At 39.4% G+C, this 24,108-nt stretch overlaps 1 protein-coding gene across 1 annotated transcript in view; it reads left to right on the top strand.

The window, feature by feature from the left end:
- LOC109428393 (uncharacterized) overlaps positions 1–18,397 on the top strand; it is a 105,863-nt gene extending 87,466 nt beyond the window's left edge. Inside the window, exon 3 of the transcript XR_003892822.2 lies at positions 17,861–18,397. The gene's annotated coding sequence lies outside the window, so the exon portion shown is untranslated. The remainder of the gene's footprint in view (positions 1–17,860) is intronic.
- Positions 18,398–24,108: the final 5,711 nt, after the last annotated feature.

The following is a 24,108-nucleotide window of genomic DNA, read 5'->3' as shown; positions in this document are numbered from 1 at the left end:
CCTTCTTATGGGCATCCAGGGCATCCTGCAAGACTGACGGCTGAGTTGATGTGATCCCGATCTGGGTGGCCCCTCTCTCCAGAAATACGTTTCGAGCATCATCAGCATCCCACTTGGGTGTAGCACGGCCTGACACGGAAGGACAACGAATGCCTACGTAAGGGTCTGTGGCACCGAGTTTGGTTTGCGCTGCTGTAGCCAACTTGCAGACATAGTGAGCAGGAAGAAGTTTAACCTTCTGGAATTTGCCCGTTGAGCGACGTAGGATCGGCTCTGTGGCAAACACGTGAAGCAGGATGGCAGTGTCCTCCATCCACAGACCGGTGACAGTATAAGACAACCACTGTGAGTACACGGCTGTTGCTGCTCCATCGACACACTTCAGCTGAAAATCTTCGACCTTGGCTACCATGTTATACACGTTCCACATTCCCTTGCCCGAGAAATCCATTTCTCCGATATGTTTCGGAATCTGGGCTTCAGTTAGCACCGGTCCATACTCGTACACGTACTGGTCATGCTCGTTCAGGGTGATCTTGAAAGCCTGTGCCCAAGTCAGCAGCGCTCCGGTTTGAAAGTGTGCTACTCCACTTACTCATTTACTGGTCCGGTAGTTCACGTTGCTTAAGGAACTTACTATTGATTATCCGCAGAGTAGAGATTTCACACCGGCAGACTCACGAAGCACTAGAATGCGAACTAGTCAGACTTTGACGCGTACCGAACAGGGAGGTGATATCGCAGTGATAACAACAATAACTTGTGCGGTCCAACAATACGCTGTCATCGGTATCTCGTGCTGTATTGACCGAAGTAAAGGCGTTGCCATAATAGCATGGTACAGTAATATACCCACATTGCTTCGCTAACTCCGCGAATTCAATAGCGATCGTGGGACATTTGCTCGCGGTAAATGCACTCATGCAGGTGCGTCGCTTGGGGTCATTGTTATCGTATACGGTAACAAAGTTCTCATTATGCAGTCAATCTACAAACTTCTTTAATATGCATTGGTGGTGAATAAGTTTTTGTCATTTCGAATGCCTTTCTTACAGGGGTTGTTGTAAAACTTCTGAACTGAATGCAACCGTATATGCCGTGATTCCTCTGTTGTCTCAGGATTAATCCTCTCTGGAGCCACCAACCTGTTGATCAAATCAAAATGCGAACAAGAAGCTTCGGGCTAGTAATCACAAACATGGATTCTGTGCCTGCTGAAGAATGTTATGCTGCTCTATTAATCAACGTTCGGATTCCAAATGTAAACTTCGTGATAGCAAGCACTTTTCCGCCTTTTGATTCTGACTGTCTTTGTTATTCGCCGTCGATAGTTGCTTGAAGTGTTTGCATTGGATTTTTCATTATTGTATCATTCACTATCGTAGATACTTGTTGCATTCGTCAATCCTTCACTAGCACTGACAAAATGTCTATATCATAGCTGATCCGCTTGCCAGTTGCTTGATTTTTTCGAAATTCCTCTCAATTTCTGCTCGCTTGCGCTCGTCATCCCCAACGGCAGCCACCAGCCGGACAATGTTTTCCTTGTACCGATTGAGATCAGCGTTAATCTTGGCCACCTCTGCGTGGAAGTTCAGGGCCGTCGCATCCTGGTTCTGGGCATTCTGATTCCGGTTCGGATTCCCGCTGCCTCCAGACTGATCGTCGTTGGCATTGCCATTCTGATCCATGGTGGACAGCTTGTTCTATTTTTTTTTCAATTCCTTGTTGTGTATCTAAGTCACTGCTACCAGTTGATAGATTCATTGTGACAAATGCCCTATTTTTGTTTAGCTTTGTCAAGTTTTTATCCAGAGTACAAAAGTTTTTGTCACGGAAATGGCAATCAATCTTGAATAATTCTCTAGGTTCTGTCAAGGTCATTCTACTCGTTCGAGAAGCTTTTCTAGAATTGAAAAGTATTTAAATTGAAACTTTCGGATGTCGTGAGTTCGGTTTAAGGAAGAAAACGACTGATTCACGCAAGTTTCAAAATGCAACTAACTTCCTATATTCAGAATAACGTTTATATACAGGGATTGCTTAATTCTAAATTTACCTACAGAATACCTGCGAAACCCTTTCACGTGATCGGAAGGATTGAAGACTGTTACAAAAGAGAGCCGGTACGGGCGGATCCTTGTTACGTCTAATTTGAAGGATCAGTTTTATTGCCAATTAATTTCGCTTGTTTTTTATGGAATTTCAGCTTTTGTTATTATTGGATAAATTTTGGTTAAAGGACCGGGTTTTTCCTAACAGACAATTATGTTTATCATATCCTCGTCTACATTTGTGACTAGGGAATCATGATCTTCCGAGATCCTGATCGTGTTTGCCCTAGTGCTGTTCAGTGTTCTGGTTGAATCGTCTAATAACTGTTTATAGACGATTTCCGGCTTTCCAAATGTGTCTACCAAACGTTGTATTACCTTCGGAATGTTGGCTGCTCCTATCATGAGGTTCGATACACTTCTTGCCGCTTCTCCGACTAAAGCTTCTTTCAGCCTGGCGATGTTTTCCAAATTAGTATATCCTTCTTCTACTGTTGTTTCGTCATAGATCTGCTTGAAACGCGGCCATTCTTTTGCGATTCCGCTTAATTTAGGTAGCTTCATTAGCGCTTGGTGCTTTGCGTAATTCTGGTCCTCAACATTATGCAGTCGTAACGAGTAATTTATTTTGGCAGTGAGGTACTTATCTTGAATCTCCTTCTTCTGGATTTTTGCCTCAACCATCATCCTTTTACGAATCCAGAATGTTCTGCCTGACTTCGTTCTCCTTTTCGTGACATTTGGGACAGAGACAAGTTTCCTCTTTATGATTCTTCTAGCGACCTGTCTTGGTTCCATTTATGGTAGTTGTCGCCGCCAGTAGCTACTTTGTTCTCCGGTTAGGGAGACCGTTTTCACTACTGATTGTGAAGTTTCTTCAAGCTACCGGAGAAAAAACGGTTAGGGAGAGAAGTTTCCACTTGGTGAGAATCTGTTTCAAAAATAACCTTATCCGGTTTCGGATTAGTGAGAACACTTTGGAATGATCTTTGAACATCCACTTTATTTACAATTCTTACAGTGTGTATCTTGATTCAACGTGTTGCATTATTGATGTATAATAGTTAGGTTTACAAGTTGTCAAAAACGGAATTTTCATATCCCTTTCAGGACCTGGGATTTTCAAAATATGTCATAAATCTAATAGAAAAAGGGCTTAGACTTATTTGTCGCTGAATAGGTTGATATTTTATTTATTTCCTCTTATGTGCTATGTCCCTCTCGAATCTGAGATTTTCGATATTTTTTTATCTGTTTTCATGTTTGCTAACTTCAGAATCGAAGAGGCTTATTAGTTAAGGCGTGGTTCGAAAGTATAGAATTGTGAAACATTTGTACGGTCTAGTTCCTATCTAGCACAAGGGGTGAAAAGAGATGAAATCTTAAGCTATCTGCTATTCCTAAGCCACATGTGGGCGTGTATTTTCCTAGCTCGAGTGCATCTGCATATGTATGCTTAGTCCTATTTCAAGTGGTGCAATAAAGTTATGTAATCGGAGGTCCTTATTTTGCGCTCTACTTTTTATTTCAGCTTGTTCTGCTTGGGCCGCGCGAGCTGCGTGAGCTGCTTCTGCGGCACCTTGCGCTTCTAATTGTAATTGTTGAATCACTTCATCTTTTGCTTCTAATTCCTGTCGCAAAGCGGCGACTTGTTGATAATATTGATCCATTATTTATTTTTGATTTTCACACACACACGATACTATTGCTTAAATATTTGGCTTTGTTAACTTCACTTAAAATAAAAAATATTACTTTGTCACTTCACATAAAATAAAAAATATTACTTATTCATTCACTTTTTCTCAGCTTTGTTAGGAAAAATAAAAATGCTTACCTCGGTTTAAGTTTAGAGAGAGGTTCTCCGGATTTCCAGCAGGTTGTAAACACTAGTCCACAATATTCGCTCGCGGATGCACTACCGCGGTTCACAGCACTGAATTGAAAATCCGACCCGACTGCGCCAGCTAAACTTTGGGCCTTTGGATAGGAGTTTTTAAAAAGAAACTAACTACTTGCCTGACAAAAACTGAATGAATGATGTAAAAGTAGTAATTAGTGGACCGTGATATCTCGCAAGCACAATTGAACCAATTACGTTGAAGGTTGAAATCACTCTGCCTTGTATTCATTTTTTCTTAAACTTCTACAGATTTTCCTACTGGAGGTGCTTGGAGTTTTACATAATTATTATATGAACGATCACCAATTGTGATTGGTGTGAGTGTGAGAGAATTTGGTTAAAGAAGAGAGAAATGCGGAGAGGGCAATTCTAGCGAAGTCGGTTGACGACAATACATCGATTATGCCTTTGAATAAATGCAATATGATCGCGACACATTTTGTGTCGAATCAGAATAATTTATGGCATGGGAACTAGCAAGGCTTCCCACGATATGTGAATAGACGGTTTCGGCAACATGTGCAGAATGCTCATGTTACACCATCCCCGTAAGCGAAAATGTCTGAAGGACAAGGATAGATTGTAATGACTCCAAGGACCTCTCACAAAATTCTGGTTACATAGCAGGCTAAATGGAAATATTGTTAAATTTTATTTTGTACTTACTACTCACTATTATTTTTCACTCACTATTTATTATTCCTTCCCCCTGAGAGAGTTTGGAATTATTTAAATTTTATAAGTCTGGATTTATGTACCTCTAAACATTTATTATTGGTATCTACAATGGTTGCATTGGAAAAACTTGTTTTGGTAACTCTATACGGACCTTCATTGACTTTATCCAACTTGCTTCTATTTTCCAATTTTAAATACACAATATCATCTGTCTTTATCTCAGTTTCTTGAATGTCACTATTAGCTTTAATTGTACGTTTATTTTTAATTTTTTGAATCGCGTCCAAAACTTTTGCATGCGCAACTTGCAATCTGAATTTCATCTCTTTATCGTAAGCTTCATGATTGTACAACGGAGAAACATCTGTAATTATGTGTTCAAAGTTATTCGGTTTCCGAGCAAACAGTAATTCGAATGGTGTAAAGTTGTGGTCAAGATTTGGTGTTGTATTATAGCAGAAACCGTAATATGGCATCCATTTATCCCAATCGTTATTTATATCATTACAGAAAATTCTCAAGTACTCGTTTAAGCACCTGTGATTCCTCTCTAATGCTCCTATTGTTTGGGGGTGGTAAGCAGTAGAACATATATGTCTTATGTCCAACAAATTGCAAATTTCATGAAAAACGGCTTTAAATTCCGTACCTTGGTCGGTTTTAATGCAAGACATTGGTCCATATAGAAGAATACATTTTTCGACGACAGCTTTTGCCACAGTTGTTGCAGACTTATCTGGTATCGGGATAATTATAATATATTTAGTAAAATCGCATTGTATCGTTATGGCGTACCGATTTCCATTTTCGGATAATGGAAAAGGTCCAACCGTGTCTATCGATACAACGTCGAATGGTTTAATTGGAGTTGTTGTTATAGTAGAGTTTGTTCTTACTGGATTAAAATGTTTGTTTGACAAGCATGAAGCGCATGACTTCACGAAATCTGTTATTGTCCTCTTCATGTTTGGCCAGAAGTACATGGCTTTGATCTTCTTATAAAGTCGATTAATGCCTAAATGTCCTCCTGTAGACGTATTATGGTATAGTTTCAAAACCTTTTCGATTTCATCAACTTTTGTCAATATTTTTGGTTTAGTGTAGATTATTATGGTAACATTCCGAAGAATGCTGTTACCGATTTGTTTAAACAAATCAAAATTCAATAGATTGAAAATGCTATCATCTTTAGCAATAGCCAATTGTTTAATTACACATTTATTTCTCGTATAATGTTTATTAGCATTTATTTTGTTGACTGAGGCCTCAATCGTTTTAAAAATGTGTTGCAACAATTCAATAGTATTACTGTGTATTTGGAGGTTGTACCCTAAGGTCAACCCACCTGTGTATTTTTTTTAAATAGTAAGATGTTCAACTTGTTTTTGTCATATCCGAATGTCAATTTTGGTAGTTCAAAAGCTTCGTGGTTGCTCAATGCCTCGTAAACATGGAGTTGATCAGGCTCCTGAGTGGAAAGATTGAGCTTTGCTTTCTCTTTGTTAGCCATTGCACGTGTCGTAACGTACATTTGTTTGAGATTTTCAGTATTAATCTGTACTCTGGAAAGAGCATCAGCAATGACGTTGGCCTTTCCTTTTATGTATTCTACTTTGAAATCAAATTCTTCCAAGTCTAGTCTCATTTGAGTTAGTTTGGATGAAGGATCTTTCATGGAAAATAAATAAATGAATGAACGAAAATATCGTACTGCCCAATGAATCGCAGTTAATTCTTTCTCTATGGTGGATTTATTTGATTCACCTTTCGTAAAAGCTTTAGAGGCGAAAGAAATGGGCAATTCGACACCGTCGTGTAGCTGAGCAAGCACTGCTCCACATGCTACCTTGGAGGCATCTGTAGTCAAAATAAATTCTTTTCTGTAGTCGGGATACTGTAAAATGCGTGGTGACAGCAAACTTGCTTTTAATGCTTTAAATGCATTTTGGCAGTCTGCATCCCACTTAAATTCAACGTTTTTTCGAAGTAATTTGTTTAACGGGTTTGAAATGTGCGAAAAATTTGGGATGAATCGTCGATAATAGTTGCAAAAAGCAACAAATCGTCGTGTTTCATCCGAGTTTTTTGGTTCCGGGTAGTTCAAAATCGTTGCGTATTTAGATTTGTCTGGTTGTATTCCTAAATCAGAAATATGATGGCCTAGATAGGTGACCTCGTTTCTGAAGAAATTACATTTACTGGGATTTAATTTTAAGTTGTGTTTTCTTAAACATTGGAAAACATGCCGTAGGTTTGAGAGATGATGTTCAACGGAACATCCAATGACTATAATGTCATCGATGTACAGAAACGCGCATTCCGGAGGGAGACCACTTAACGCTATGGTCATCATCCTCTGGAAGCTATTCGGGCTGATGTTTAACCCGAATGGTAGCCTGTTAAATTCGTAATGTCCACTATTTGATGAAAAGGCTGTAAAAGGTTTGCTTTCCTCCGTTAGGGGGATCTGATGAAATCCAGACATCAGGTCAAGCGTAGTAAAATATTTCGCTCTTCCTAATTGGTCTAAGATTTCGTCGATTCTAGGCAAAGGGAATTTATCGGGGCTGATTTTTTTGTTTAATTGGCGAAAGTCCACTACAAGGCGCCATTTCTTGTCACCTGTAGTAGATTTCTTCGGAACTAAAAGGATTGGGTTATTGTATGGCGATGTGGAATTCTGAATAATTCTATCTCTCAACATTTGTTGAACTTGTGAATCCATTTCTACCTTTTGTGATTCGGGAATTCTATAATTTTTTATATATACCGGGCTTGGATCGTGAAGATGAATTTTTTGTTCGTAGAAATTATTTGCGGTTAGAATATCATTTTTCAAAGAAAATATGTCATTAAATTCGATGCACAATTTTTCCAATTTAACTTTTATTTTCGGATCCAAATTTTGAACTGTTAGTTCATTTAGAAGAGATTGTTTTCTTGTGGAGCTTGAATGAGATGATTCAAAAGCAGTCAAGATTTCAAAATCTGAAATTGGTTGTAATTTTGGAAGAAAATTTGATGGAATTTGAATCATATATTCAGTAGTATTCATGAATTTAATATATGGATTACTTTTATTTATGATAGTGTTTGCGCAAAAAACTCCTGGCTGAATTTCTTGTGCAATGGTGACATAGTCTTCTGATAGATCAAAAGCAATTGGTTTTATTACTTCACACCTAGGAGGGATTACAAATTTGCCTTTTAGCTGATTTTGAATGGGTATGTCTCTAACTTTTGAGGTTGTTTTTACTGACAATAGCCAAGTGTCATAATTAATGTTACAACGCCAGCTTGTCAAAAAATCCCTTCCTAGAATTCCATCTGTTGGAATTGGAAAGTCATTCCTTACGATGTGGAATTTCTGAGGAAGTGTCAGATCTTCTACAATTACGTTTGATTTTGTATCTCCTAGGGTGGTCTCAGACCCAGTACCAATACCTGTAATATTACATTTGTTATCTGGAAAATAAATTTGTGACGGCTTGATATGTTGTGCTTTAATGATCGAAATGTCGGAACCACTATCAAGCATCAATATGCATGGTGTTTCCGACGCTTCGATATTTATGCACACAAAATTTGAGGCAGATACATTTATTGTGTATGCTGCCCGAACGGAACTCCTAAAGGGTGCTGCCTTTGTGCTGTTGGTTGGATTTGCTGCGGAGCGACTAAAGGGTCTGCCTGTTGATGTACGTGCCCAGTTGAAATGACCCTGACCTGTTCATGTTGCTGTGGAGGAAACTCAGTAGCATAAAACACTCTTGAGCTACCATTTAACTGATTATTTGAGTTGTTTGGACCATAATTTCTGTAAAACTGATTTTGGCCATTACGAAAACCACCTCTGCGATGAAATCCTCTACCGCGGGAAGTGAATCTTCCGCGATTTCCATAGAAATTTGTTGGCCGGTTGTTTGGTGTCCTATATCCATAATTTTGTTGATAACCACGATCATTGTTGGGGTATCGGTGATTTTTCCTTTCATTAACATTAGCATGCAAAATTGATGCTGTAGATCCTTGGCTTGTTTGCTCATTTTCCACCATAACATTCAGGGCTTCTTGTACCGTGGTAAATTTGCCAACTTTTAACATTATTTTAGTTTCAGAATTGTGTGAATTTGAAATTAGCGTCTGTATCGCTTGCTTTTGGGCCAATTTCTTAGCTACATCTCCTGGAACTTGCTCTCGAATGTACGCTTGAGCAAGGTTTTCACAAAAATTTTCGACATCTTTTGAAAAATTTACCATATCATCAGTTTTCTTTAATTTCAAATTTTTCAAATTGGCTGCGGCTAAATCGCATGATCCGGTTTCGCTACAATTATCCTTAATTTTCTGGATAATTTCATCTAAAGTTGCAGGAGCTACAGAGAATAAATCTCTTGCTCTTCCTGTCAATTTCGTAAGTACCAATTGTATTGCACTCGCGTGGTTTGCCTCTGCCACTATCGTTTTAGTTAATTCCACCGCATCTATAAATGATTTTGATCCTGATGGCTTACCGTCGAATGCTGGAATCAACTGCGCTAGCTGCGCAGCAGTAGCAATATTGAAGGCCATTGCTGTGTTTGGAGCGATGGTCAAAGGCTGTGTAGAATTTGAACGTTTCTTATGTTTAGAATGATGATGAGGGGATTTGTGTAGATTCTTTCTTCTTGTGCCTAACAGCAACTGCGAACACAATACCGTAGTCTTAGCAACGCGTTTCAAACTGTGTCTACTGGACGAATTTAAATTATTTTGTATTTTGTTTTCAGCAATTTTTTGATTAACAATTTGTTGTATTTCGTAATTAAAGAGACGCGAGTTTTTACATATACAGTAAAACCTCCATGAGTCGATATTGAAGGGACCATCGACTCAAGGAAATATCGAGTAGTGGAACAAAAATCCTTTGGGATGCTTTTTGGGGGGGGCCATCATAGTAACCCAGAAATTATTTTTCAGTATGGAAAAATTTACCTCCATGAGTCGATATCGAGTCAAGGAACATCGACTCATGGAGGTTCGACTGTATTAGTAAAAACTGTTTCCTCCAAAATCGCACAATTTTCCTTTAAAAATGCTTCTATTTCGTTGTACAACGCAGTGCTTATGTCAAGTTTTGCTTGCAAGGTTTTGTCCGAAATTTTATTATGTATGGATTTTTTCAAGTTTGAATGAAGCTTTTTTAACTTTTCGAACTGATTCATTGATAATATTATTCAAATTATAAGAAACTGACGATTGCTTTTCAAATTGTTAGAAAGGAAAATCCATTACCTGAATGTAAACTTGAATGGTATCACAACGCACAATTTTTAAATTTTTGAACTATTTCATTTATAATGGTACTTAGCTTTACTGTCAGCTGGAACGGCATCCCGTGGTGCATGAGCTGCAAACAACTATCATCCAAGTTGCCATTTGTGCCCCCTGCACACTGCTTCGGTTTTACTGCTGAGATCGGATCCACACGAAATTGTAGTAACATATCCACTGCACTCAATTGTTGTGTCTGTACTCGATGTAGCAGCGACTCAAAATATAAACATCACTGATCATCTGGAATCCAAGGTTTCACTTGTTCATGCTGCAGTAACACATTTGCGACACCCAACTGTTGTGTTTATACACCTAGTTTGAATTGTCCATCAGCGACTCAAAATATAAACATAACTGATTCTCTGGAATCCTGGTTTCGTACACTGTTCATCTCACGTTATCAACTGGAATTTAACGTTGATAATTGACTTGGCGTAATCTAAAACGATGCACTTGCTTAAATATCTTCACCTAGGTTCACCGCGAAAGTCGTTTTTCGAATTCGCTGGGGCTTATTAGTTCCTTTTTGCACTTTAGTCTTTCTGAACTGTAACCTCAGTAAGGTTTGCCATTGATTTAGCAATTCGATTAGCTGCACGTCTTCTTTCACGTTTGGAGATGAGTTTATACAGCATTACCACTAGCTGTATTGAGACAAGGATAATGATGATCAACAACTTTTCGTCATGGCCAATGTGAAATTCCGTATGTAGCTCCTGATAATTAATGATGGTCAGGTCTCCATCTCCACTCTGTCTAATCGCAGGGCTAGATTTTTGGTTACCCATGCTTCACTAATTCACTAATCACGGAGAAGGCGCGGGTCAACGGTCAGCCATGTAAAAGTAGTAATTAGTGGACCGTGATATCTCGCAAGCACAATTGAACCAATTACGTTGAAGGTTGAAATCACTCTGCCTTGTATTCATTTTTTCTTAAACTTCTACAGATTTTCCTACTGGAGGTGCTTGGAGTTTTACATAATTATTATATGAACGATCACCAATTGTGATTGGTGTGAGTGTGAGAGAATTTGGTTAAAGAAGAGAGGTTGACGACAATACATCGATTATGCCTTTGAATAAATGCAATATGATCGCGACACATTTTGTGTCGAATCAGAATAATTTATGGCATGGGAACTAGCAAGGCTTCCCACGATATGTGAATAGACGGTTTCGGCAACATGTGCAGAATGCTCATGTTACAATGATTTTATTGCCTCTACTCTTTTTATAACTTACATTTCACACACTGTACTTTGCAATAACGTTATCAGACCTCGCCCTAGCTACTTCCTCGATGTCGTCGTTGGTAATCTCGTTGTTCGTCTCGTTTGTTATGCTGCAACTCTTCTCCTGAAGAAGCCGGATGCGATCTATGGTTTATCAACGTTCTCCTGCTTTGCGTACTGTTCGATTTTGGTTTCCTCTCTGGAGCCACCAAATGTAAACGGCCGGAAAACGCACCGGAAGGAATTACGAACCGTGCCGATAATGTTGAAGTTAAAACTGTCGAGTAGAAGAGACCCCGCTACTCGTCCAAGCATTTTCCGATAGAGTATGTGCACCAATCTTAGCAAGATCTGATCAAGCTCCATATCGATGTTGGTTGTATAATCGTTCACCGTAATTACATATCTATAGTTCACTAGAGCTTTTGTTCACGTATATGCTGGTGTTCGGTACGTCTCAGTGCAGTTACTTCCATGAACGCTTCGTGCTATTAATACTTCTCCTCGTGTTGTGCTGTTCATTTTTAGCTCCTGAATAACTGCTGGTTGCCAATTGATGCGCTCTAATGCACTCCTCCGTAGAAAACTCTTTTACTATATACGCATATCCATGTTCGTAATCTGATATATGGGAATGCATACCACAATGTCGTATGAAACGCTGTATCATCACCTTACATTGCGTAACCTTAGTAAGAGATTTCGCATTCCGTTGCAGTACTTGTATAGTTTCTTCTGTAGTTATCAGTCTAGAGGATGGAGGTACGCAAGAGGCAACTTCTAACAACGAATAGCTTGTCAGGTTGACTCCTGGATCCGCACAGTCATATGCAATTAGTCCAGACGATCCTAGTCCGAATGCAGATCCAAGGAAGAAAAACCAGTTGATAGATTCATTGTGACATATGCCTTATTTTTGGTTAGCTTTGTCAAGTCGACGTATCATCATTGGTGTAACGGCCGGAAAACGCGCGAAGGAATTGCGTACCGTGCCAATACTGTCAGAGGTGAAACTGCCAAATAGAAGAAACCTCTTCTTGTAAAACATTGTTTTCCTCACTAAGCCTCCGGCCGGTTGCTCTAATGGTTTGAGAGCGTAAGGTTTACGGAGGGAGTTTTGGATTGAATATTTTACAAGTTCCAAGTGAACTCGTTGGGTGAGATTCCAAAAACCTAAGGGCTGTTTACTCGCAGCAGAAGTCCTGGCCTCTTTAGAGAGTTTGGTAACTACCTTGAAACAAGGGTCGCCTTAACGAGGATCAAAGGGACGGATAACTTTCTGAATGAAATACTAAATTTCAACTGACCTCTATTCATCTATTTCAAACATCCTTATACATATACTAGGCGTATGTCTAAAAGAATGACGTATTGTATAACTAAAAGCTAACAACTGAACTTTATTTCCTAAGTAATATCTTATATATATACTAACCTGAAATCCGTCAGGTAAATTTTTTTCTCCATGACACTTATGTGTGCTACTAGAGAATCCAATGTATCGGAAATTTCAACGACAGAATCTGACGAACCGCCTTTTGTTTTGGTAAACTTTTTCAGGTATTCCTCGTATACCTGGCTTGATCGGCCAACGTTTTCTTCTAAACGTTCCATTATTTTTGGAACGTTATTTAGCTCAAACAGAAAATGATACACGGCTTTTAAAGCATTTCCTTCTTATGCTTGCTGTAAACGATTCAAATTGTCTATGTCGCTGAACTTCCATTCTTGTTCTCAGAATGAGAAATTAGCCATCGCCATCGTATTTTACTGTTAGATTGACTCGACTCAACTTTCTTTAAATGTCACTATACACGCTTCTTTGCACTGTAAATGTCACTTTACTCTTCAAAATACGACAGGAATGTCGGAGCTCTTGCTACACCATTCACCACGCCACTTTTGTCGATATAAGCGCCGGCAACACCAAATTTCACTTGCACTGTACTCTGGGAGTTCTTTTCCTCTTTGGAGCCACCAAAATGTTTGGGGGATTTACTTGAGGAAGTGTTACTACGGCGCTTTCGGATTTAAAAACGACCGACTCATGAAAGATGAAGCTAAGAACTCATTTATTTTCCTTACCTAAGGGTCTTATATAATACAATTACATTAGAAATATTCTACCTGATCTGCATCATGCTCTGACGCATATGCATTTGCATCCGGCAATAATTTGCGGTCCCTTTTGCTTATCTTAATTCTACTTTCCGTTCGCTTTTCGGCAAACCTTCTTATCATTCTAAGTTTGTGGTAGATAATAAAACTCAATAAACGCTCAAACTAAGGGAGGAAAGTGCCATGTAGCACGCCGATTGCAATATGCAAAAAAGCCAGACGATGTGTAAATGATTCATTCGTAGCAATTTTCCATCATCAATTATAATTGCTAATTTGTTATTAATGTCGCGTTCGTTACACAGATACTCACACTTTTGACAAAGAAATTTCTTCTCCTCAGTTGGCCTTCTTAAGAGGTTCACACATGACAGGTGAAACCACCTTTCACAATCGTCGCAGGACACCATGTTGTCTTTCTTATCGGTCTCCGCACACAAACGACAATTGCGCCTTTTTTCATTGTCCACAAATTTAAACACTTTTGCTTCCACCATTGTTGGCTTTGTCTTTAAATCACTGTTTCTGATTTACCAACTCTTTTCAGTTCTCACTTCACTTGAAGCACGTTTTTACTTTACGTGCCTTAATTAGTCTCACTTCTTGCAACCATCTGCGGCTCAACGACTTATGAGGTTTCTCACTCTTACTTTTCACTTAGCTGTTCTTTATTACGACAGATTTACTTCCGGAGTTCTAATTTCACTCGCGTATAAATCCCGTACACTTGTCGATCTTTGGGCGCTGACAACACCATTAACGTCTCCTCTCTGGAGTGACACCAAAAATGTTTGGGGGCGAACCGAACATTAACAAGAAGAAGTGTGCTATGGTGCTCTCGGATTTCAACGACCGACTCACATGAGATGAAGCTAAGAACTAACTTTATTTTACCCTATTTTACCTATAATATCTTATATACTACAATTTTCCTGGGTCACTTTGTTCGGTTTTAGGACATGAATTCTTATTGCCCATTTTTCTATTTTTCCATTGGAATTGTTCACTTCACTAGAATAATGATCTGCCTGTCATTGGGTAGCCATGTTATAACTTTACTCATAGGGTAGTGATATGTACTATCCAAGTAATTCACCATCCTGTTCGAAGGTTGAAAACTGAATGTTTTATTGAAATTTTACGAAATATAATTTAACCTACGGGAGATACTTGAAGCGCCAATACATGAACCTTGCTATGTTCATCGATCACCAATCAGCGATCGTTGTCAACGCATGTTACAAAAGGGGATACAGTTGAAAAAGATACACTTTTTTCCGTTTTCAAATTCGTTATTTGAAAAAAATCTTGGAACATCTTATTTTGAGCTTCTTGTGTTTCCTTGTGAATTTTCAAAAATGTATCTAGCACTGATCAATTGTCTGTATAATTACTTGTCCGCTTGTACTCGCACATTGTTCAGTCGTATTTCGTGCTGAATCGTGGATTGCACGCTTCGTTTGCTGAATTTATTGTGCGCGCGTATGCACATGTAAGCGATCAGTACGCATACCAGAATGGCGAATGTACCCGCTATCACACGAACTTCTATGGTGTTCTCGTGTCGATTCACTATGGTATCTCCAAACCACGACATTTTCACGTTTCACTTCTTTCACTTCGAAGATTGCCGATTTTTAGAGTCCGGTCGCCATGAGGCGTACTTCAGTACCGGTGGTGATGATTGAATAATTTAACACATGACGGACAGCGTGTCCGCCTAAGATTTTTGCTTGAGATAGAATGTCTCGTTTTCTTTATTACGTTTCTCTTAAATACTAGTTTACACTTTTCTTCTCCGTTCAGGTACGTGACCCAAACATGTGAGTAGGCAAATAACTTAACGGTGTAGTGTCTGGCATTGGCTACAAACTTTGTTTTATTATTTTATTGTGGGTAACCCCTAGAAGGTTAAGGCGTTTCGCTTCTGATGTTTATAATGTGATGTTTTTGGGTAAAACCGTTGGTGAGTTTGTTTTGAGTGAAACCGTAAGTTTCTCGTAGACAAAAGAACTAATGACAATGACAATTAGACATTTTGGAATTTATGCTAATAGGTTTATTGATATCGCTAATCAACTGATCTGTTGTTTATTGTTGGGTTTTCTTAAAGTGATCTAGTATGCTACGGTTAGTATGCTACATCGCTCTTTTACCTATACCGATCACCCGCCGTGTCTTAGGATGTCACTATCAAACACAAGAACTAGTCACAACGGCCACCATGAGGAAAACACTTGGATCCTCTCTGGAGCCACCAAACATTTCTTTAGCCAAGAAATCAACTCTTCTCACGATGATGACACTGATTTACCAAAAAATGGACTTTCTTTTTCAAACAATGGAAGAATGAACGTAAATTCGAACGATGCTTTATTTATTTTATTTCCTATTCCATATTTCTATTTACTTGGGGTTTCTTATGTCTGAGTTTTACCTGATCCTAACCTGACACCGGCCATATCATAAACATACATTTTCTTATCCTCATGCTGAACTTTATTGCTCAGTCGTCAACAGTTTGACAGCGTTAGGTTACTGAAATTACTCAGATAAAATATCACCGAAGAGGTCAAGTGAAACTTCTGAGGTGAAAATTCAAAACCTAAGAGCTGGATACTTGCACTAGACTAGAAGTCTTGGCTTTCTAAGAGGATCGAATTCCACCTTGGTGTAGAGGAGTCACTTCTCTATCAACCAGATTCAAATTTTCTTTATGGTTCTTTATCTGTCGATAGTGATATCGCCATTCGTTTCAAAACAAATCGATATCGATCGACATCGAAACTCTCTCACTGGTTGACCGGGTTCCCGAGGATGAGTTCTTTCGCAGTGAAACGCACTATTTCGACTGACAAAAGATCATGTATTTCATTGAATCAAGTACTACTGGCAGATAATTCGAAATCTAAAATTAAATACTAACTCTGCGCAAGCCGTATCGTCCTTGACCTTTTGCCTGACAGTTCCTGACGCGTTGCGCTTCATCGAATTCGAACATATGACCGATGAATTCATGTAGATGGATCAACAGGTACCGCATGTTTCGGTTCTTCTCAACATTTCTCACGAGTTTCTCAAAGCGTCCAGTAGTTATCTCCTGGTTCGCTTCATTAACAATCTTTCTCTTCTTCACTACTGGAGCCACGTCCACAATGGTCCACTGCACGAATTTATTCTGGCCTGCTTACTCTCACACGAAATTTGACGTTTGAGCGGTGCCGACACCTCTCAAACGTCAAATTTCGTGTGAGAGTAAGCAGGCCAGAATAAATTCGTGCAGTGGACCATGTGGAGATTATACATCCAGTGTACTTGACAGCTTCACTAATAATAACCTTCCCGTACACATAGCCTACTCATCAATATGCTAAACTACCACATCTCCTTTTCTTCAACTGAAAATATGTAGTTGGATGTGTGAATATTATGCAACTCACTCTAACAATCCGTTTCCGACATTCTTAGCAAACTGCAGTAGAATCACTTGGCATGATACGGGACCTCGCAATACAGGCGACTGGCTCCGCCAAAGCTCCACTCTTCAATGAGGCAGCAACACACTCACTGTCTCGTCATGATGAACATGATTGCTGTCACCGATGCTTACTAGGGGAAGGACAGGCAAGGGGAATATCACTAGACTTAGCCTCTTGCTTCAGCACAGTGTATGCAGTCCAGATGAACGATGTGATCTTGACGGCTTCATCGATCAATAGCCATTGCGCTTCATCGAGTCCGAACATATGACCGATGAATTCATGTAGATGGATCAAGGGGTACCGCAAGTTTCGGTTCTTCTCAATAATTGTCACGGGTTTCTCAAAGCCTCCAGTAGTGATTTCCTGGTTTGCAATCTTTCTCTCCTGGTTACAATCTTTCTCTTCACTACTGGAGCCACGTCCACAATGTGGAGATTATACATCCAGTGTACTTGACAGCTTCACTAATAATAACCTTCCCGTACACATCGCCTACTCAGCAATATGCTAAACTACTAACATACTATTTCTTAACCTAAGGGAACGGCATATCTACGCATTATCTTGATTGCTTTGACAATCACGTGATCGACCTACGACTGCGTGCTGCAGTAAGTCCTTAACTTTATCAATTATTTTTGCCTTTGCCCTCTTCGCCTGTATACAATGGTGACACTCCCTTGTCCTACACTTATTTATGTATTGATGCGAAAACAAACTTTAATAATTACATCGGTTTGACCCTAGAGTGTCTTAGTTGAAAATTATTGAAATCAAAATTTAATGATATTGCGTTTGAGTTGTTACAAAAAGCTGTTGCAGAAAAAAATAAAGCTTTTTACAGACATTCCCTAAACATTTTCTTTCTCACATCCTTATTCGCCACTAGGAATAGAATTATTTGTCTTTAAACTAGAGATTTCCAGCTTCAGGCTGATATATATTAAGATTTCGTAGCTGGATACCTCCACGTTTGCTGACAGAGTGAAGTTTATTGATACTCCAATACTTAGCTTCAATTATATTAGATTATAAGTCGAAAAAAAAAACATTAAAGAAACGTTTTCTCCCCTAGAACCACGAGCTAACAACCAAAATAGGAGATCACCTAAAATCAAAAAGAAGATTAATTACGTTCAAAGTAGAACTCTCTAGACGAGTTAAAGTATACAAAAATAATTAAAATGTACTACATATTTACAACATATTTGCGTTTCGTTTCGTTTCGTTTAGAACTCTCTGTGACAGTGTCGAACGCTGGCAGTTTTAGAAATTGTGCACTTTGGGATTTGGAATAGTAAACAACTAACTGTACTTATATAGATAGAGCAACGGTTTTGAAAGCCCTGAAACCAATATCCTAATGAACTTTCTTTTTTTAGAGATAGTCACTTGTAAGTCTGTCCGTACTGAGGGGTGGTGCGAAAAATCGATTCAGTGAAGCGAACAAATCTGAATATTTAAAAATGGGAATGAAATGGTAGTTTATTGTCTGTGTAAACGGAAAAAAGAACGAAAGAAATCGAAACCCCTCTTACATTAATATACCTACTTGTAGTGTATAAGATGCGTAACACTGTTGAAAATAAATGTACAACTGTAGAACAGTAAATTGGACTTTGTTTTGGGACGGTTTAACGATGACAGCCTTTCAAGATGTTGAAAAACTCCGAGTGTTTCGTATTTCACGACTCATTTTGTTGTGAGTGAGTACCGATCCAAGGTAGGCGAATTCCTTCACTACCTCAAAGGTATCCGCGTCTATCGTTGTGATATTACTTCCTAAACGAATCCTGTCGTTATCGATCCGCCTACTAGCATGTACTGCACTCAGGCAACTGTGCATACGAATTTCATAAAGTAAACTTTATGAAGCAGCGAGAAAAATGAAAAAATATGTCCATAGGGCAGCTATGATTTTCGTAACGATCATGCTGATTTCCATAGAACTGATTAACCTTTTTAATGCTTCTATAGTTAGACAATCATAATGTGCTTTATGAACTGTTTCAGTTTCCAAAAGTGAGGAACTAAATTTGCATCACGGCGACATTATTGTCACAAGTATGCAGCGGTTCGTACGGAATAGTTACCGTAAACCATCTTCGTTGAATTAGGAGAGGTTTGGCTCTTGAGCGAAAGCTTCATCACCATGAAATTGAACAATTAACAACAAATAAACTAGTTTCGAATTCAAAACGGTCCAGTTTATGCGTAAAGAAATCGCTCTAGAGTCAATTTACACGTGCATTGCATCATTCCACCGATAATCTAATTCCATACTAAGCGCTACGATTTTCTTAATTTGGCTACTGAACTTCATAATTCAGCAGCAAGAAATCATAAAACAACATTATGAAATCATAATCAAGCTCTGATGAATTCATTAACACATGTTATGGTTTCATAAGGTCTCATTTGAAATCAAAAGAGAACATTATGAGTTTCATAATGTGACATAATGAATTCATATGGGCTTATCTATGATTTCATAATGCAGTTTTAAAGATACCGGCAACCAAGCCGGCAACAGAATCTGTTCCGTTTTCACATGTTTCATAATGAGTACTTACGAATATCGTATGTTTAAGTTATGGCTGAATTTCATAATGCATTTTTATGAATTCCTTACAATTATTTGCCTGAGTGTGTGTGTGTGTGTATTTGCCGCGATACCATCATTATCAGGTGCTTTGTTGAAGGGATGCACTGAGATTGTGGTAAAACCACGTATGTGGCAACCCTAATCCCACCTAATGCATCTGACAGGAGCCAACATCTATCGTGTATCCACAATGGAATCCATTGTGGATACACAAGTGTTTACATACTGATGTTGGATTCTTAAAAATGGCGGCCTGGCACCCTGGTGGATAAAACTTACGAGTTTCTTGAGAATGGCACCAGTTTAATTTCTTCGCCCCTCCTTTCCCGTCGGGGGGAGGCTGTGCCTGTTGGAGGATTAAGCCCAGTTTCGTAGTTAAAAGAAATCGCCCAAGAAATTTCTTGATCGATTCCTGGCAGAAACTTTCTACAGTGACTGCCATTTGAATTGTCTTTTCTTCGCAACTGCGTACTGCGATCGAAGAAAAGCGGTTTCTTGAGCGATTCAGACAAGGAATTTCCCATGCATCAAGATAGGCCGAGAAAATCCTTCTGATTTGCAAACAGCCCTTTAGCAAGAACTTCACTAACTTCAGTAGAATTATAAACACAGTAGGCTGATAATTTAATCATAAGCAGTGTTTACTATCTATCCGTCATATCGAATTGTAAAAAAAAAGTTTAGTTCACTTAAGGACAATCGTCTTGAAATCCTTCAACACTGCATTAGAACTTCAAACGCACAAATCTCAAGAAGCAAGCTTTACACAGCAGTGCATTTCATTATTCTGTTCTTGCTCACTCGTAATAAGCTTAAAATAAGAAGATCAGGTGCAATGCTTTCGTTTACGAAGAGATTTGTGCCCTCGAAATCGTGAGTAGGTGCCAAAGTCGGCCATTTTGGGATTCTAACAAGTCTGTCCTTAACAAAACTTGTTCCTTTTACTAGATAGTTTCAACAGGTTACACAGCGTAACAAAAATTAGCTTTTGATCTGTCTCAAGAGCAAACTTATGTGTCTCTGACAGATTTTGGGCCGCTGAATCCAAATCCGGGCTCAGATTTGCTCCAGCACGTCACAATTTCGAGTTTGTCGAATCACCCCTCGTCGCGTTTTGTACTGGGTGGAGCTGTCAAACAGTTACCCAGCTGTCAAAAGGTGATTTCAAAAAATCTCTTTGAAAATGATTTTAGGTACCAAAATAAAGTTCTAAAAATCTGAAAAAAATCATAGTGGCTTAGAAAAAGGTGCTCTTTCGTATAAAATAAAAAATCGATGCATTTTTCTTAATTTAAAAACCCAATTGAAACGAAATTCAGTCTGCACAAATTTAGTGGCGTTGTGTATTTAAATTGACCCTCAGAATAGTAATTTCAACCGTAAGCCGTCTTTCAGCGTATGAGTTATGTAAATCTATTTAAGATGACTGATCATGATGCAAGGAATAGTTGATTTTCTCTTAATAAAAAAATACAGTTTGAAATGTTCCAGAAAGGGTTTACATTAGTAATAATTAAAAAAATCTACTAGTAGTTTTTCAATGGATAGTTTCCAACAGTTTTTAGGCATTCCTGCATATGCATTCTAATAATTTCTATATATAATGGGTTGATATTCGGCATACTTTAACAACCGCAGAGCGTAGCGAGCACGTGGCTCACCCTCTGCCGCCACACACCGTTCTCTCGTACAGCGCCAAAGATTATCCTTAGCAATTCGTAATTCGAAATGTTTGCAAATGTTCTTTGAGCATGGTATATGTTTAATTTTATAAAGGACCACCTTATTAGCATTCTGCACATCTCATTCTCATCTATCCCAGCTTCTTCCGGAGCTCGCAGTAGAAACGATTTCCTCTAATGATGCGTGATCGTATTTCACGGCTCACGTAATTTACAGCTGTGGTTATATGGACCTGAGTATGTAGTTCTATTCTCTAGATACACAAGTTCAAAATTTTTATGTGTTGTGGCGAAAATCAGCCATTTTACCCTCGCGCAAACAGTGAGAGTAGCAAAGCCATATGCTATTAGCTTCACTGTAGGAGATACAAATAAAACGAGTAGGAAGTAGCGATAGTATCAAGTCGATTGATCACTATTCGATCACAGTAAGTTTGTTAGAATTTGTAATAATAAGGAAACTAGATCCGGGTTGAACCGAAGCCGATATTGTCAAGTGGCTGAAGAATGTTAAATGAAAAATGAAACAAACTAATCCAGTTTTAGCTGATTCAAGCAACTGCCAGTGTGCTCCATCTGCTCAAAGAACTCCAGTAAAATTCTACCTCGGCAGCACTATGAATCATTGAAACCGCCTAACGGGATAACCTAAAACCAACCAGTTCATCATAGGATAACAACTCTCCTGAACGAGCACGAAAAGAGAGGAGAATGGAAGACGGTGCAACATGCTTCATTTTCCAAGGTATTAGCAAAACTTACTAATCTATGAATAGACCATTGGGTATTCAAGCCTCTTGGTCTCTTACCAAATTGCTGGGCGCTAGTTGATCAAATTACATTCAATTTATCCATATACATATATTTCGCTTCAGTAGGTCGGCTCCAGAGGCACGTTTGACCCAAACGAATGTCTTTGCGATGAGAGTCACAATGAACCCGAGTAAAGATAACAAATTGATAGCACATAGCACGTTATCGAAGATTACGTTATCATTGAGTTCAGGTTGATTACTAATTATGCTATACTATTTTTTTTTTTCAACATTATATTTAGTTATAAATTAGATATATGAATAGTTTATATGAAATAAGACGGCTGTTTGATACATTTCATTCATTTATTTAGTATTACATCAAATTCAAGATAAAACTGAATCAACAATATTTCTCCATAATACACGGTTCGTAGCTGCCGCTCTCCATCCTCGGTCGCGCCCGATGCTCGCCAAGTCACGCTCCACCTGGTCCGCCCATCGTGCTCTCTGCGCTCCACGCCTTCTTGTGCCTACTGGATCAGTTGCAAACACCAGCTTTGCAGGGTTGTTGTCCGGCATTCTTGCAACATGCCCTGCCCACCGTATCCTTCCGGCCACCTTCTGGATACTGGGTTCGCCGTAAAGTGCAGCGAGCTCGTGGTTCATCCTTCTCCGCCACACACCGTTCTCCTGCACACCGCCAAAGATCGTCCTTAGCACGCGTCGCTCGAAAACTCCGAGTGCTTGTAGGTCCTCCTCGAGCATGGTCCATGTCTCGTGCCCGTAGAGGATCACCGGTCTTATTAGCGTTTGTACATGGTGCATTTGGTGCGTGGGTGAATCTTTTTCGACCGCAGTTTCTTCTGGAGCCCGTAGTAGGCCCGACTTCCGCTGATGACACGCCTCCGAATTTCACGGCTCACGTTGTTGTCAGCCGTCAGTAAGGATCCGAGGTAGACGAATTCCTCCACCACCTCGAAAGTATCCCCGTCTATCGTAACATTCCTACCCAGACGGATCCGGTCGTTTTCAGTTCCGCCTACCAGCATGTACTTTGTTTTTGAGGCATTCACCACCAGTCCGACCTTTGCTGCTTCGCGTTTCAGGTGGGTGTATAGCTCTGCCACCGTTCCAAATGTTCTTGCAATAATGTCCATGTCGTCCGCAAAGCACACAAATTGATCGGATTTTGTGAAAATCTTTCCCCAGCTGTTGAGCACGGCTCGTCGCATCACACCTTCCAGAGCAATGTTGAAAAGGAGATATGAGAGCCCGTCACCTTGTCGCAGTCCCCGGCGAGATTCGAATGAACTGGATATTTCACCCGAAACCCTTACGCAGTTTTGCACACCGTCCATCGTTGCTTTAATCAAGTCTAGTCTAGTCTAGCTTCCCAGGAAAGCCGTTTTCGTCCATGATTCTCCATTGAGTTGCCCAAAAAATGTCTCACGAAACCTAATGCAAGCCTATCCATATACGTGAGAACAAAAGATGTTTACAAAGTTCTTACAGATAGATTAACACGGGAAATCTGAACACAAACCACTACCACACAGGAATTTGGATTGGTCAATAGCTCTGCGCGGTCGATACTGCACGCTATGTCTGAACCAGCAGATTATAAAAATTGAATGTACATCGGGTTTCTTTCCACCAAACATCAGCATTCAAGCTATATTTTCATTTGCAGAAGGTTTTAAAATATTCTACCGGTGAAAATTTTTCCATACATTTTGTATGGGAGAGAAATTGGCCGAAAATGAGAGTTTCATGTAAATTTGTATGAAAAACAGCTAAAAAGATTAAAAAATCCAAATTTCCCCGATGAAATGTTTTAAAACCTTCTGCAAATGTAAATATAGCTTGAATACTGATGTTTGATGGAAAGAAACCCGATGTACATTCAATTTTTATAATCTGCTGGTTCAGACATAGCGTGTACTGTCGTATGCCGCTTTGAAGTCGATAAACAGGTGATGCGTTGGGACCTGGTATTCACGGCATTTCTGGAGGATTTGCCATACGGTAAAGATCCGGTCCGTTGTCGACCGGCCGTCGATGAAACCGGCTTGGTAACTTCCCACGAACTCATTTACTTTAGGTGAGAGACGACGGAGATGATCTGGGATAGCACTTTGTAGGCGGCGTTCAAAATGGTGATCGCTCGAAAGTTCTCACACATTAACTTGTCGCCTTTCTTGTGGATGGGACAGATTATCCCTTCCTTCCACTCCTCCGGTAGCTGTTCGGTTTCCCAGATCTTGACTACTAACTGGTG

Source organism: Aedes albopictus, chromosome 1 (genome assembly GCF_035046485.1).
Source record: "Aedes albopictus strain Foshan chromosome 1, AalbF5, whole genome shotgun sequence".
Lineage (NCBI taxonomy): Eukaryota > Metazoa > Arthropoda > Insecta > Diptera > Culicidae > Aedes > Aedes albopictus.
This window is presented reverse-complemented; position numbering and strand designations above follow the sequence as displayed.